Genomic DNA, 13,149 nt, shown 5'->3' on the forward strand with positions numbered 1-13,149 from the left:
ATTGAACAACCTTTACATTTCCTTGCTTTTGCACCCTAGTTTAAAAATAAAGTTTAATTTTTTAAAAGTTCAATAAAATGTATTTTTGATATTTCCATCATAACTTTAAAAGCAGTTCCTTTCCTCTGCCCTATAATAACCACCTTCTGCATTTTTATGATTTACTTTAACATTATTATTGTAATTTTTTACTGGGTGAGTCCATCAGTGCCCTTGGCAGCAAGATTTTGTTACAAGAAATCCAGAAGCAGCTGAGCTTTAGTTGGCTGCAACAGTTATACAGTTTCTCTGGATTGAGTTCAGAATCTTACCCTGACATTATGAATGTAACACACGTCAGGCGTCCTCCTTCAGCTTCTCCAAAATATGTGATTGGCTTGAGTTCTATAACCTGTTGCTTAAATGAGCATATATTTTTTAATTCAGTGGTTTTGCATTATAAATATTTCATTTGGCTAACATCTGGCCTTGATAGAGTTAGTGATGCCCGTAGTAAAATGTGATACATTAGGAAAATGAATAATGTATTTGCATTTCTCCAGGAACTCTGAATGGATTCATTCTAGACAGGATGTGGTCATGTGCATTAACTATAGAGCTAGATACTGTGTTTTTCTTTTTGTTCAAGTGCACCTCCAGCAAGAACACAAAAATCTGAGGAATCTTAACTATTCATTCTTTCAATTACTAAATAAAATTAAGTAGACTATAAAAAGCCATTGTACTATTAAATATTAGGAAACATTGAGTTGTGTGTCCAGAAGTCACACTTAAGACCAGGCAAGGGTAATATGCATAAGATGGCTGTGGATACTATGAGATAATGTCTACTCGTCAGAAATGTATGATATTTTTTTCTGTCGAAGTTCAAAAGTTAATGATGTACTTTACATTTTAATTGCTTCTACTGAGAGATCTGTTAAGAAATAAAAGAAATTCTGGCATGCTGTTATTATTTTTCACTGTTGATATATTCAATATTGTATATAAATGAAACCATATACATTATATCATGCTCTGTTTCACACATCCTAGATTGTCTTTAGGAAAATTTAGTACATGGCACTTCAGTCATCTGAAAGGAATCATTTCTTTTTTAACATCTTTATTGGAGTATAATTGCTTTACAATGGTGTGTTAGTTTCTGATTTATAACAAAGTGAATCAGCTATACGTATACATATATCCCCATATCTCCTCCCTCTTGGTGTCTCCCTCCCACCCTCCCTATCCCACTGCTCTAGGTGGTCACAAAGCACCGAGCTGATCTCCCTGCACTGTGTGGCTGCTTCCCACTAGCTATCTATTTTACATTTGGTAGTATAGGAATCATTTCTTCATTACAACTCATAAAACTGTAAAGTATCAGCCAGAAAAAAAATTGGGCCAATTAAGAGAACTTTGATAATGGTAGAAAAGCACATACAGACATGACTGAGAGATGATAAGATTATTTTAATTTTCCCATTTGCACTGGAATTATTTATTTTACAAATCTCCAGATCTTTTATTACTTAAAACCCTCTGCTGAATCATGAAAAGAAGCTTAAGTTAGCAATTTTCCTTTGCAAAATCTAGCTTCTAGCATCTGGTGAACACTTGGATATCTAGTCAGGTCCTATGGCAATGATTATTTTAAGACTCTATTCAACATGCCTGGGCTTAAAAATCAGCTCGAATCACACTCTGCACATGTATTTTACTCTCAGGGATTTAAAAACCTGGCATTAGTAGCGATGGTCTCAAGGCTTTTGCAGTGGAGATGAAGGTGGGAGATAGGACCTGCAGGCAGGCCGGGTACCCCAGGGTCTGCCAACAGCCCCTGTCTCCCGAACAGCGACAGTGAGTTCCGCCACCGCAGCTGCCGCGCCTGTGGACCACCGGCCCCCAGGCCACCGCGCCCTCCATGGCTTCTCACACTTACATATAGACTCGGCCCGCCTGCGGAATCGAGGACTACCGTCCTTGCTTGTGCCTTCCTGTGGCACGTCTGGGGCTGGTTTCTGTCTCTTCACCCGACGCTACTCCACTTCCGGAACAGCTTCTGAAGTAGAAAAAAAAGAGGATACTTTTACTCAATTGGAAAGACAACAAGAAGCTGGATTTATGATCAAAGTGTATTGTTTTGGGATCATAGGAGAAATTACATTCCAGCAATGTATAAAGACACACTTCAATAAAAGATGCTGTTATTGACCGAAATGTAAGTGCACATTTAGTTGATATTAGAGGTCTTTGTATGCTGATTAGGAGAGAGAATAATTTTTTGTATTTCTGTGTATGCAAATATGCACTTATTTATTTTTACACATATACTATATATAGCTTTTGTCCAAATAAACCTTTTTTTTTAGTATACAGTTATTGCTTTTCATGGTTATATTATGTGCTAGGTTCCCATTAATTTAATTTCCATTAATACAGGTTACAGATAATTTAGAAAGGATGTGGGCAGTTGCTACAGAGGAAGGAAATTTATAAGGAAGTAATACCTCAGGGAGAAAAGTTAGGTTTATTTAAGAGGAGTGATCTCTGCCATCAACACATTTCCATCCAATTTGCATACAGTAGTATTTGAGTTAGAAATTATTCTCTATTATGTATCAAATCAGGTCTGGTAGAGCTTTAATTCAGCAATACTTTCAGGTTTTCGTCTGAGCTTTTGATGTAATTTAGTTGAGTATGCTTTATAAACCATGTGTAATTTAGACTTTTTACGAGTCATATGGGACTTCTCCCCATTTAAACTGAATTTCAGAAATTTAACTCTGTGTTTTGCATAGTAGGTAGTCTCTATTTTGTTTTGGTATATTTCACAGAGACTTGTTTAGGAAATATTATTTATATTTGTTGTTCAAAAAAGATTTAAACAGGGAAGCTTTAGACACTTAGATAAATAAAAAGATTTGAAAGCCAGGATTGGTCGATTAGGAAATAAGTGCAGAATTGGGTATCTAATTTAGAATTTCTGCAATGTGATATAAGTGATGTATTCTAGAACAGTACTATTCAGTAAAACTTTCTGTGATAAAGAAATGTTCTCGTTTTGCACTGTTCAATATGGTAGCCACTAGCCACAAATGGCTATTTAAGCACTTCAAATATGGCTAGTACATTTGAGCAATTGAATTTTTAGTTTTATTTAATTTTAATTAATTTGAATTTAAATATCCACTTGTGGGTAATGGCTACTATATTGGAGAGTATAGTTCTGGACTTTACCTGTATTCTGTGTTCAACACAAAATGAAGAACTACTTGAATGGTTCTAGCTGCTGAATGTCTATAAAACACGAGTGTACGCAAAACACAAGGCCCAACCTCTGACGTGTACTCGTGCCTGACGGGTGGACCCAGCAGCATTCTGAACTTTGGCTCAACTTGTAGATATTCAGACATAAATAAAGTTTGGGCTAACCATAGGTGATTTGAGAACCTTTTGTCTCTGGAAAGCCATGGAATCTCAAATGATCTCTCATAATAAAGTTCAGATGGTAAATGGACTCAAGGGCTTGACTTTTCCAGTCCATTGCTTGTGTGGTATGAATAGCAAGTAGTAGAAACAGATATGGAGGAGATGCTCCACACACATAGCTGCCTCCATGAAAAAGAAACTCTCCAGATTCAGACTAGATCACAGGAACAGGCTGGTAAATACTTTTGTGCCTCTACCCAAATCATTCTTCACTAAATATTCATTGAGCACTACTATGTGCAAGGCACAGTGCTTAGCGCTGCAGGTAAAATGTTGAAAAAAAACAAAAAAGATATGACCCCGCCTTCAGGGTGATTAACTGCATTAGACAATAAGATTTTTTCCAATGTTTTCTTCCTCCAATTTTTTTTTTCTGGATATGGTGAAAATAAAATAGGAGAAAGATACACATGATAAACAGAAACACTGAAGATCACGATTATGTGTGTGTCATACATCTTATTCAATTTAGTTCTTTCTGCACAGCTTTCACAGTTCCATAATCAGAAGACAAAACCAGTTTTTGAAATGCACTATTGGAAACAGAGAAAATAACTGAAAAGATCTCAACTTAAATTTTTAGAGCATGAGATGAGCATCATCATTTAGCATTTATTGAGTTTTTACAATATATGTTTACAGGAGTTCTTTCCTCTCTATTAGCCAGAAGAATGTCCTTTAAAATAATTACTAATTAAGTACTGTTATAGGAGGACACCTTTTTGCTTTGTCATTCAGAACACTGTAAGAAAGAGTGCTACAATCACATTTATGAAATGAATCAAAATTTTCAATATTGGAGCACCATCGCAACACCTGATGGGAACTACTAGCTACACAGACCAAATGTAGCTCATTGCATTTCAGTTCATTTTGGAAGAATGAACCAGAAATGTGGCAAAGTATGAAGCAAGAACTATTTAGTCACACTTCTTTTTTTCCCCCTCCACACAGCAACTATATAATTAAATGTATGGCTAACCTGAATTTTTAGATGAGTTTTCCAATGTATCACTGATGGAAATTTAAAGAGGAAAGGATTAAGAATTATATTAAATGAATGCAGCCAGAATACATAGTACTTAAAGCATCTAAAGACCGTAAAGTCATTTCTCCCAATATAGTAACTGATAATGTCCTTGATTTTGTAGACACACACTTTGAAAATAATTTTAAAAAATGAATTACAAAGCAATGGAAGAAATCACAAAGAAGAAGAAAGAGATTAATGTAAGTACTTAAAAACCGGTTGCTTACTAAAAACATTATAAACAACTTAAAAGGTGAAGTGGAATTTGTTTTATTCTTTGAAATGTTTTGTACCCTATGGAAGTTTGAAAACATGGTCACAAATTCTTTGGCCCTCCTCTGTGTTCCCTCCCATTGAATCTGGAAGGGCTCGTGACTGCTTTGACCCATAGAGCACAGCGGGAGGTGACACTATGTAACTTCTGAGTCTGGGTCATAAAAGGCCAGGAAGTTGCTGCCTTGTTTCTGGAATATTGTCTTTTGTAATTCTGAGCCTCCAATTAAGAAGTCTGAGTACCCTGAGGCCACCGTGCAGAGGCAGCCACATTTAGGTGCTCCAGCTGGCAATTCCAGCCGAGCTCAGCCTTCCTTCTATCCCAGCCATGGCACTAAGCATACAAGTAAAGCCATTTGAGGCCCTTCAGGTCAGCCAATCTACCAGGTGAATAAGCCAGGAGAGAGAAAAAGCTCCCAGCTGAGACCCATAAAATTGTGAGATACAATAAAATGTTGGTTGTTTTAAAGCCACTACATTTTGATGTGGCTTGTTATGCAGCAACAGAAAACTGGAGCATACCTGCTTGTACGTGTGATATTTTTACAATAAAAATTTAAAAATTGAATGTAAAAGTCACTCTGGGAATTTGTCTGCAAAAATTGACAAAGACAGTCTTAATACCCTTCCTAGAGAAAGAGCTCTTGTAAGATCACCAAGAAAAAAATACTAACACCATATTAAAAAATGAGCACTTATATGAACATAAAATTCACAAAAGAATAAAAGGCTAAAAACCATGTAAAAAATGTTCAACCTCATTAGTAAGTAAAGGAAATGTGAATTAAACAATTGAATTAAAATTTTGGTTATCAAATTGGCAAAGATAAAGAAAAATAATATTAAATGTTGGTTTGGGTAAAGTGGGAGTATACATTGCACAAACTTTCTGGAAAATAAATTAATATTTCATGTCCAGAGTTTAATACAATAAAGTTGGTCATTCACTTAGGACCTGTTTTCACCCAGGGACAAGAAAAAACAGAAACTTCTATCTCACCCTTTAAACTGGGACATTCCAACCTATACAAATTAGCTGTAACATGTCTCAGCTCAAAACAGGCCTTAGCTTCTGCTAAGTTTGAAATATGGAAAACATATAATGCAGCTCTTCTCTTTTAGTGCAAGCTTTTGGCAAGACTCTTGCAGAAGATTTCTAATTGAGAGGCAGAAACATCTGCTGTGAGGAAGGCAGCTATTGAAGGAATTCCCGGAGCAGGAGACTGAGTTTGCAGAGCTCAGTGCCATCAGTTTCCTCTTCTACTGATATCTTCTTCCTTCAGAGTAAACTCAGAGATAAGGAAGGCAGGGTGTTCCTCCTTCAATAAACTCGGGTTCAGATCTTGGCTCTGCTTCATCCGGTGAAAGTCCTTCAGGATACCCATCATGTCTGCAAAGCTGCTGGCCTGGGACAGAGAGACACAGTAGCTTTGTGTTCTGGTTTGCAAATATCAGGGCTGGCAGAACAAATCAGGAGGACTGATGGAAGCTCAGGGAGTCTACCTGGGTCTCCTAGGCGATGTCACTAACGGCGAAGGAAGTTGTAGAGTGGAATGAAGATCCAAAACAAGGTAAGCGGGGAGAGACCTTTGAACTTTCTGGAGGTAAGAAATCTGTTGTTAATGAAGCCGAAACTGCATCAGACGCCACGATTTTAGCCATCTGGCTGCGCAGGTGGCGCAGCTCATCCTGCCGCTCCGTAGGCGGCTTAGGGCCGGCAGGGCTTCTTCGAGGCCAGGAGCCTCTTCTCCATCTCCTGCAGGCTGGTCCCTGAGGCATTGCGCTGCATGACAATCAGAGGGCTGGGCTTCCAGGGGCTCCTCAGGGGCCATGTATGCTCCTGACCCGGGCAGAAGGCTCTGCTTCATCTATAGCATCCAGGCGATGTGAGCCAGGGTAGGGACTCGGGGCACAGCCCTCAGACCCAGGTCAGAGATGTTGGGCAGCACCTCCAAGGATTCCGGGGGACATGGCTTCAGACACAGGTTGGTACCCATCCTTCTCACTACGCTTCGAACAGACCCCTGCGGCTTGTTTTGCCAGACTGAGACAGTCACATTGGCTTCCATTCCCCACGTTTCAACTGGCTCCTGCACTTGAAGGACAAGGCAGCCACAGGGCAGCTCTGGGGGCTCGGGTAGGCTGGAGGCTGACTCTTTCACCTCAGGCCGTCTCAAGGAACACCAGGCTTCTCCTCCTCAGAGCCCCGCTCTGGCCTCACTCCCCTCACGGCCCCTCCTACCACAGCGGCGCCTAGACTCAACCGCCCTCACTTCCCCTCCACATTTCCTTATTAACAACTCTTCCATGGTTCCAGTTGCATTAAAAATGTACCTACTGTTGCTCCACTCTCCTCACGGCAGATGCAGTAAACTTTGAAAGACTAAGTCAGATCATGCCATTTACCCACTTAACAGCCCCGCTCTCGCATCCAATAGCGCGCCCCATAGCACTTAGATCGGACCTAAATGTCTTTCCCAGCTTCCAGGCCCCGTATGATTCTTACTTTGCCTACCTCCCGATTTAGCCCCCCTCCCCCTTGCCCTTTATTCTCCAGCCACACTGGCCTTCTCCTTATGGGAAACATCGTGCTCGTCCCCGCTTTCAGGCCTCTGCTCTTCCCGTGCCTGGAATGCTCTTCACTATTTAAATCTCAACTTACATGTCACTTCCTCAGAGAGGTTTTTCTTGACCGTCTGATCTAAAGTCAGCCACTCATTTTCATGTATCTCTAATCTCATTCTCTTTCATCGCACAGTAGCCCTTATACGTTCCCTACTTAATCATACCTTTTATTCATTCGTACATTCATTCAACACCAACCCTTCCTATCTCCCCACTCCTCCTCGAGAGCAGGGAACTTGTTTGTTTTGTTCACTGTAACATCCCTTGCAATTGGAACAAGGATGGGCACGTGGTAGTTGATCCATAAATATTTGCTGGATGCCTTGCGAATACTTTTTGTACTTTTGAAACAAAACCAGACATTGTAAGTTTTGTGGACATTTTCCAAAGCTTTGATGGTTCTGATTAAAGTACATTGCTTCAATTTCAAAAAAAGAAAATCCCACAAACAAAATCACAACAACGTAAAATTATTTCAGGAGTGTGATGAGAGCTCCCCTGTCAAATCAGTTGCTTTCAAAACTAGACCACCAGTCAACAGGCTCTTTGCTTTGAATTGAAGAATGTGCACCTCCCACCAATATTTTTCGTGTTGCTGAACATGTGATTTATTTACTGGGTAAGGAGCAAACCTTAGTGGAAGACTCCCCTTTCAGCTCTGAAAGTGCTGAAGACAGGGTTTCATCTTTTGAGGCTGGTTTAAAACAAACCTCTGGAATGGGGAGATGTCTTAATTGCCCCACTGAGTAGATGAGAGTTAAAGGTGTTCCGCTTGGTGTCATTCACTCTGGAACTGCAGGAACCTTAGTGGCTGGGTCTCAGTGGCCAACTATGACCACAAGATTCTGCAGTAATGAGACCTGTTTCTATAAAATTCATGAGAAAAAGCTGAATTGCTATTTATAGATATACCACACCATTTCAGAAATGATATAACATTCAGACACTCAGGCTCAAGTTTTGATACGTTCCAACACAGCCTATCCCCACCAGTTGTGAACTTCCTCCACAGCCAGGCAGGCCGCATTCTTATGATTCTTGAAGGGATGGGAAATACCCATTTATTAAACACATCCTTTGGGCCAGTCTCTTTGCTAATTGTGTTATCTGTACGGTCTCGTTTAATCCTTAAAACTGTGCAACGAGTGAAGGCCATCAGAAGACAGATCCTATTCTCTCACACAATATTAAAGAAGATCGCTCAATTAGGAATCGGCAAAACAAAGGAACTGTTTATTTTTATCCCACTGACATTATCCCAGGGTTTAGTTTCAGGTTTTTCAAAGGACACTGTATTTTACTGAACTGATTCATGGCAGTTGTCTGGAGCATGGAAAATGTTCATTGATTTAACAATGTTATTAAATTGGGCACAAGATTTCCACAGGAACTGTGCATTTGAGTTGTTTAGAAATGCCAGGGCTTTAGAAGGACAGTTAGGTGAGGTACCTTGAGGTTCCTGGAAGCTATTCTTACAGTCCCATGGAGTGGTGCATCTGATTTGGTTTCATTAATAATGTCTGGAGAGCCGGAGCAAGGGGTGGGCGGGCCATTTCCTTTTCTCCACCCATCCGAAGGAACGCCTTCATCCTTCAGCTGATTTTTATAAAAACTTAAGGTTGTATGTCTCAGATAAAACTAGGATTGTGAAATTCCATATCTACTGAAACAGGGTTAATTCTGAATTAATGACTAAATCCTGATAAACTAGGAGAGAGGAAAAAAATCTCCTAAGGTTGTACTAAGCCACTACTGAGGGTCTGGATTGTGGATAACTGGCCTACTTTCAAGTACATTGCAGTTAGAGAGACACTCATTTTCCTTTAGTTTTTAATTTATTTTTAAAAATTTTTGGCTGTGTTGGGTCTTCGTTGCTGTGTGTGGGCTTTTCTCTAGTTGCGGTGAGCGGGGGCTACTCTTCGTTTTGGTGTGCAGGCTTCTCATTGCGGTGGCTTCTCTTGTTGTGGAGCACCGGCTCTAAGCTACAACTTCAGTAGCTGTAGCACGTGGGCTCAGTAGTTGTGGCTCACGGGCTCTAGAGTGCAGGCTCAGCAGTTGTGGCACACGGGCTTAGTTGTGCCATGGCATGTGGGATCTTCCTGGACCAGGGCTTGAACCCGTGTCCCCTGCATTGGCAAGCAGATTCTTAACCACTGTGCCACTGGGGAAGCCCTCATTTTCCTTTATTTTTAAGACCCATATTATGGTTACACAGTTCAAAGAAGCGAAGTATAAATGAACTGGTAGAAGAAAGGATTGAAAAGATCTAAAGATCTAAAGTATATCTGAAATTCCTACCTGTTTGGAATAAGGAAGGATGAAGTGAGAAATTAATTAACACTTCAATATGCAAATAAATTTGAGAAATGGTGACTTTAGTTTAGAAAACTGGAGAGCAGAATCTTCAATGGTTGGAATCTAAAATTAGGTCTTCATAATGCAAGTTAAGAAGAGATAATTGAGAGGAAGAAGTCAATGAGATTTTCATTCTAGGTACATCCTCCTGACACTTTTCCCATTGCTAGAAATATATCAAACGTTTCCTAGAAGTTCCTCATCCTTGCTGAGAAATTGTAGCCCTTTTCAAATGAAACTGTTAGATAACTTTCAGACAGGATAAAATAGTAAGAATATAATGGTGATTCAAGGTGTGGTCAGAGATCTTCTAAACAACAGAGTTCAGGAAAAAGACTAAGCCTATGCTTTTATATATATTCAAGGAGAATCTTATATGGAGTCTCTTTTCAGTTATCCAGATATTTTGCATTATACAGCAATGTTTAAATTGAACCAACAAGTGCAAAGTAAGTGAATTCCTTTGTTTGGACTGACTATATTTTGACATCCTTGCATTCAATCACCTTAGCATTTGCATTATGATCCATTAGTATATTCATCCATATAATTAAATAATTGAGTAATTGATTAATTAGACACTATACCTCATCTAAGATGACCTGTGAAGCAATTTGTTCTGGGCAAGTTTAAGAAAAATGCTTTGGGTGAGTAAAATTTGATTTGGTTTCACCTCCAGTTAAAAATGGATTTATTCTTATTGAAGACTAATTGATGATACTGATTCAGTAACAGCTAACTAATTAAAATGATGCCCCCAAATAATCATTTTATGTACCTTTGAAATAAGTGTGAAAAACTTCAAGTGTATCTTAGTAGTCACTTGTCTGTGGAATAACTTTGATGCAGAACATGGTAGAAGGAAGCAGGAAGGAGAAAAATTGTGCTGTGTGTGTTTGGGATATGGTCAATGTTCTGAAATACTCCAGAATCTTCACAGAGAAAGACTGCAGCCAGACTCTTGGAATATCAGAACATGGTTGAGCTCCATTTTTGATGGGAAAATATTGACTTCAGTGTTTTTGATGATAGTTGGTTTTTATTTTTGCGCTTGAATGTGATGGTTCCTCTTACCCCCATAACAATCAAACATATTGTCCATAATCCAAGGTCAAGTTGGATTTCCAGGGAGAGCCTTCACAAAAAAACTGCCCTAAATTAAGCCATAACCTAGTAGCAATAGTAATAGTTATTACTTATTGAGGATGTCTTACTTGACAAGTTCTGTGCTAAGTATATTTACATATATATTATTTAATCCTTACCATGATTCTACAATAAAGCAATCTTCTTATATTTAAGATCCTTTAATAAAATTTTAAATTAACTCATACACACATGTATATACATTTTGAAGATAGAGCTTATGTTTTGCTCCCCTTTCTCTCCTCAGCACACAATGAATGGCTCATAATTGGTACCTAGAAAATATTTGTTGAATTAAATGAAATGTCACTTTCTGTGCTTTTCCTGAGGGAGGGGTTTTTATCGATCATTTTGTCCTTTGATGTAACTCTGAAGACACTCAGGGATGAACAGGTACTGGAAATTTTTAACCCAGCTAAGAAATGTGGATCGACTTGTCTCTGTCTTCTTGGGTCACTGAGGAAGGCTGGCATAAAGTAAGGTTGAAGGAGGATTGTGGAGGGATTGGTGGGAAGGGAAAAATATTAATTCTGGTGAAAATATCTGGATTGTAAACATAAAGAAATAAGAAAGTTGAGAGACTGTGAACTTGATAGTTTTCTGTGGAGTGTCTGAAATCTGACAGATGATGCTCTGAAGTGAGAGCACCTGCAAGACTGGGCTTATACACAAGAGAAAGGAGGGTCATGGTGGTGGGCAAACTCCCAAATGAATGCAGTCTTGCTTTCTGTGCATTTCAGATCCTGGTTTATTAGATTTTCCAGTTGCTGGTCAGACCCTTCTCCATACTGCTTTGTTCCTGATGGTCCCTGACAGTTCTTATGGCTTTGGTGTGCTGCATATAGGAGGATCATGGGATGACAGAGTCTAAGAACTGAGTCTTAGTTTTCTACCTCCAGCTTTGATTAATCCGTGGAGTCTATTGATTGAGCATCCAGTCATTCCAGGAACCATCACTGTCAAGCACAGTGTGCACATGTGGTGTCATGCAAAGCAAACTAAACAGACTCCATGCCTCGCCTCCAGGAGCTCACAACAAAAACCAGACAATAGATGGGGTGAACACAATGGGGCAAACAGACACACAGCTGTATAAACAAAGAAGTACAACAAATTAGAGAATTTTGGTATGAACTGTGAGTGCAAGTGCTCTGTCTGTGCACTGGAAATGAGGGGAAATTCTGCAAGTTGCAGAGAACTTGCTGGAGTCTGTGTGAGGGTAAGGAGCAAGCAGGTGATGGCATTGGTGGAATCATCCTCCTTCTTTCAATTAGGAGGGAAACAAAGGTATTACTCTGAAGGGGCATGTATTGCTACTTAAGTCTAGATTCTTCTAAGAGATTTGGTTATAACCAGCCTAAAGAAGGAAAGTAAAAAGTATTAAGCAGGGCATAGCCTGCCAGAGAGGTTTCATAAGCCTTCTTTCCACTGGAAACCAGGCTAAAAAGAAAATAAAAACCAGAGTGTATTATAATTGTACATTCCATTCATAACCAGCTAGCATATGCCAATTGATTTTCCAAGGAAATGATTACTTTGGGTGAGTTTTTTTTTTTAATAAGGGGCAACACTTTTCGCCATTGTCTAGCACTTGCTGTCTTTGACATCTCGAACATTGTCAGGAATTAATCTAGATTTACAGAATTCAGCTGAAAGCTAATTCCCGGCAGGTCTCTACCTCAACCATCCTAGGCTGATAGGTATCTCTCTTCTATTAAATATATCCAGATAGGGAATTTAAAAATCTCCCCAGGAATCTTTTCCAGGGTTTATAAAACCTTCACTGCCAGTAAGATCTTTCGATCTAACTTAAATTCCTTTGGTTGTAATTTAAATTCATTTCCTCTTCTTTCCTCATTAGAGAGGAGAGCACTGCCCCCAATAGCCGTTCTTCTGAATACAGCTGTTAAACACACACCTCAGGCTTATTTCTTTCCTGGACACAAAGGATTTTTCAGATGTCATCTATTTATACTTTTTTTTTTCCCTTTGACTTCTGACTTTTTCTCAAGGTAAGATAGTCTTCTTAGATCCCTTAAAATTGTGAATTTCCATAATTGATTTCATGAGGTTCATTCTACAAATATTGACATGTCAAGATGTCCCATTTCTCTAGTTCCAATCAGGTCTTATTTATTAGGTCATAAAAATATAAAAGAAATTAGAATTTATATTTCATGTTTTCTTGGAATGGGTGAGATGATAGTCTCAGTCTATTAATGGCCACTTCCTAGCTCTTAATCCCT

At 39.1% G+C, this 13,149-nt stretch overlaps 1 protein-coding gene and 1 pseudogene across 2 annotated transcripts in view; both read right to left on the minus strand.

Annotated features, from left to right (window-relative positions):
* The window catches only part of COL8A1 (collagen type VIII alpha 1 chain), a 159,530-nt gene that overhangs the window by 53,878 nt on the left and 92,503 nt on the right, over window positions 1-13,149 (minus strand). For both annotated transcript variants that reach the window (XM_004272615.3, XM_033433320.2), the window contains one exon: window positions 1,925-2,044. The gene's annotated coding sequence lies outside the window, so the exon portion shown is untranslated. The remainder of the gene's footprint in view (window positions 1-1,924; window positions 2,045-13,149) is intronic.
* LOC101285863 (mitochondrial fission regulator 1-like) lies at window positions 5,911-6,899 on the minus strand (annotated as a pseudogene).

Source organism: Orcinus orca, chromosome 5 (genome assembly GCF_937001465.1).
Source record: "Orcinus orca chromosome 5, mOrcOrc1.1, whole genome shotgun sequence".
Classification (NCBI taxonomy): Eukaryota; Metazoa; Chordata; class Mammalia; order Artiodactyla; family Delphinidae; genus Orcinus; species Orcinus orca.